General features: G+C 42.7%; 2 pseudogenes; both read left to right on the forward strand.

The window, feature by feature from the left end:
- The first annotated feature begins 250 nt into the window (after positions 1-250).
- On the forward strand, positions 251-1,041 carry LOC125366810 (annotated as a pseudogene).
- A 1,211-nt stretch (positions 1,042-2,252) lies between these two features.
- Positions 2,253-3,131, forward strand: LOC125366809 (annotated as a pseudogene).
- Positions 3,132-4,194: the final 1,063 nt, after the last annotated feature.

The following is a 4,194-nucleotide window of genomic DNA, read 5'->3' on the forward strand; positions in this document are numbered from 1 at the left end:
AAAATCTTTGAACTGCTAGCCCAAATAAAATTTTCCTCTTGAGGTCCCCGCCCCGCCCTTGGCGCGAGCTCCTCCTCAGCACCTGGAGGAGACCAAGAGGGAATTGAATCCAAGAGGAGTGTCAGGAGTATCAGGAGTGTCAGGGTGGCAGTGGCGGAGGGTGATGGCACTTTGGTGTGTATGCCCAGCAGTCGGGACAGTGCCAGGGAATGCTGAGCTAACTGAGCACGCGCCTGGGGAAACACATAGAATGAAAGAAGTAGACAATCTTGAAAGTATAAAAGAAGAATGGGTTTGTGACTCAGGATCTGACAACCACACTCTTAGTGATGACCAGCAAATGAATTGTGAACACTTAGTTGACAGCCTTTTTGAGGAAGCTCAGAATATTGGTGCCAAATCCTTGTCTCCAACTGAATGGAAGAAACAGGTAGATATACATATAAAATTGTGGAAAAATGGGTTCACTGTCAACGATGACTTTAGAACTTACTCGGATGGTGCAAGTCAACAATTCCTGAACTCCATGAAGAAGGGGGAATTACCTGCAGAATTACAGGGTCTTTTTGATAAAGAGGAGGTGGATGTGAAAGTTGAAGACAAAGTTGTATATTGACAAAGCCTGTGTTCCAGCCCTTCTCAGGACAGGGTCATAGACTAGGAAGTGCTACACCAAAACTTGTTTCAAAAGCAAATTATTGAAGTTGAAAGTAAAAATACTTTATGTGCTGTTTCACTGAACAACTTGGAACCCATTACTAATGTACACATCTGGTTAGCCAATGGGAAAAGAATTGTCCAGAAATTTAATATTTCTCATAGGGTAAGCCACATCAAAGACTTCATTGAAAAGTATCAAGCACCTCAAAGAAGCCCTCCTTTTTCCCTGGCAACAGCTCTTCCTTTCCTCAGATTGCTAGATGAGACACTCACCCTTGGAGAAGCAGCTTTACAGAATACTGTAATCATTCAGAGACTAAAAGAAACTGCTGAGACTTTCAGAAAACTTTCATAGAATTGATTTTTGAGAGACTAAGTAGAAATTTTGGAGGGAAATGATGGTTGGAATGGAGCATGTAAAAGTGGGAGAAAGGAGAAGTTTGATTCATTGGACTTTTGGTTTGAGTGCTATTTAACTCTCTTGATGAGAAAAAAATTAAATAACCACAAGTTAGGAAACATAACAAGAAACTATGTTCAACACACGTTTTTCCCCAGAATGCTTACTCAAATAAAAGTACTATTATTTTCAAACACTAAAAAAAAAATTTTAAAAAAATACACCGTCTTGCAGGGGAACATACTCCCACACTTCACACCAACCATGTGGACTATCTGCGAGAAAAGTCAACAGCACTGTCAAAACCCAGAATTATTGGTGTATTTCAATATCTTCTTATATTAAGATCTCTGATAAAATTATCAGGTTAATTTATGACAAAATTATACCAAAACAGATTTGCTTTAGTAAGAAAAAGTGAACCTCTCATAAATCTTTGTGTTTTACCCACCATTTATCAAGTGCTCATTTATGCAACCCAAATAGCATGATTTATGTTTCCAGTTTTTACTATAAAATATTTATTTATTAAAGAGTCTAATGACTCCCCCCATTAGTTTCCAATTAGGGTCATTTTATTATGCAGATAGAAGACAGATAAGTTAGCTACGGAGATAACTGAAAGGGACACACCTGGCGGGCCCAAACACCATAATGGGCCTGACAGAAAGATTGTACTAATCCTTTATCTCATGTGGATATAGAATATGCTGTTAGGTTTTGTATATCAAGTATCAATGTTACCTACTCCTTACCTCTGGCTCTTAGAGATACTTGATCCATTTTCAAAAGAAAGCCACAAGATAGAAGCCATTTCTCTCTTTTCCATTCTTTAATTATTGTGAAAGTCAAACATATAACTAAGTATTAATTACATGAATATGCCAGTCTGTGAAACTTATTTAAATTTCATTTTTCTCTTAACAAAACCCCATGTGAGGAGATACACTTCCACTCTCATATAATTTATTTTCAGTTTGTGACTGACTGAGTTTTCCTTTTGTTTTTTGCTGTGTTACCAGTATGGCCAATGGAACATTAATACATATGATATGAGTGTAGTTGGGTTAGTATTGTGTGCTACTCCTACTTCTTTAAGAAAACAGATGTATACAAACAGAGCTCAGAGGTGGCCTGGGACTTCAGGGATGAGCAGGCCAAGCATCTCCCGCTGTGGAGGGCAAGCTGACAGATGGGCAGGAGGAGGACCCTGGTCGGCCTCACCTTTTGTATCTGCTACTGGCTTTTTACCTCTAGAACAAGTATGTCCTTTCTGTCCTAAAATTTACCTACCCTACCTTATTCCAATGGTGGCAGACATTTGTTGGTGCATTTTTGCTACATGTGTCATGGAAACTGAGCTGGGTGGAGATCAACTGCTGTTCAAAATCTGATATTTCCACGTGGCTTCCCACTTCCATGGTGTTTGTGGGGATAATCTCTGCTGGGTCCAGAACCTTGTCCAGATTGGCTGTTCCTGTGCTTCTCACTTTGCACAGTGTAGCTGAAGTTATTGTTTGTGGGTGCCAGAAGTGTTTTTGGGAAGAGAAAACCTTGTTGTGTCCTCTTCCTCCTGGCTGCTGTGGGCTGCCTTCCCTTTAATGACACCCAGTGTAATCCAGATAGATATTTCTGGGCTGTAATTCACGTATTCTATGTAGGATCTTATAAACTACTTTGGAAATCCCCGAAGCCCAGCACAATTAGTGACATTGACCAGCAGTACATAAACTACATATTCAGTGTGGCGCACCTGACAGTTGCATCTCATCCTACAGGTGACCTCTCCAGTGTCCTGGGCTTCCTGTTCCTGTCTGTCCACAGATTCCATGGCAGCTGCTGTGCCAGTGGAATCTTAGGATTTTTTCTCATGCTCACCACAGTGAAATTGAAAAGCCTTCTGGCCCCAAGGCAGTGTGCAGCCTGGATTTTCTTTGGTAAAGTTGTCACAGCTGGGTTGTCTGTACTCTTGTTCGATGTGGTCCTGTCCATTGCAATTGTGGTATGCCTCCTGCTTGGTGGAATTGGAGAAACCTTACTGGTTTTCTCAGAGTGGAAGGGCTCCTCATGAAGATAGGCAAGACAGTGAGTACACATCCAGAGTCCACCCTGCACTGGCATGGTGTTAGAATGGCAGAACAACACATGTCCTGAGACCACAGAATGATCTGTGGGTGGAGCCTTCCTGCATGACCACTGGTGCCTTCACCAAGCTGATCTCGGTGGTAGCTAATGATGCCAAGACCTTACTGTGTCTCTCTGCTTCAAGGAGAACTTTCTGGAAGCCTGCTGCAGAGGAATGGTCTGTTACATCTTCGCATGTCTCCAGTTGCACCCAGTTCTACTGAAACAGCAAGTACAGGATTGCACATTGAAGGCTCTCCCCCCGGAGTTCACTGAGTCTTTTCTGGGACCCTCTTTGCCTTGCTCTCCCCTGGCTTGCCTATAGCCCATTGTCCCACTGCCCAGCCTGCATGTGGATGTGCAGAGCTGTGCTGCTGAGGGCCACCATCTTCACCAAGCAGGAGTCCGGGCTGACTGGGAGTTCTGCACTAAGCAAGAAGCCAGCACGACCACTTTAAGCTCCAGAGCAAGTGGTGGCCTTTGGTGGTTTATGTTGCTATTTATTTCTTGCTTTTAACCTCTGTCTATACCATGGGGACCAGTTCTCATCTCAGGGAGCAAATGGCATCTGGAAAATGCCATTTTGTGCTTGCCCTTTGCAGTGCCATTTTAGCACATGGAGAGGTCTCAGCCTGGACAGCACCACATGGTCACCAGGCTCATTTCCATTTCCAGCAGGACTGACCTTAAAAACTTGTGGAAAGTTTTAGACTTTTTTTTTGTCTTAAGGCTCTCTGGAAAGTGTCTGTCTGGTTTGGTTTGTTTTGTTTTTGTATTGCATTGCAGATTGTGTTGTTCTTAAAATCTCCAGTCTTTTCTTACTTTGACACCAGTAAGAGATGTTAAAAACACAGGGTGTCTCATCACTCTACCCTCCTGGTTCCTTCAGTTTCCATCTGTTTCCTGAGCTTTTTCTTCAAGCTGTCACCTCTGTCTTTTATGCCCATGTTCACTTACTCAGCTCTGAGAGCATGGTGGGTACAAAAGCCTGTGAAGCTAGGGGGTCCCCA

The sequence above is a fragment of the Perognathus longimembris genome, chromosome 18 (genome assembly GCF_023159225.1).
Source record: "Perognathus longimembris pacificus isolate PPM17 chromosome 18, ASM2315922v1, whole genome shotgun sequence".
NCBI classification, from domain to species: Eukaryota; Metazoa; Chordata; class Mammalia; order Rodentia; family Heteromyidae; genus Perognathus; species Perognathus longimembris.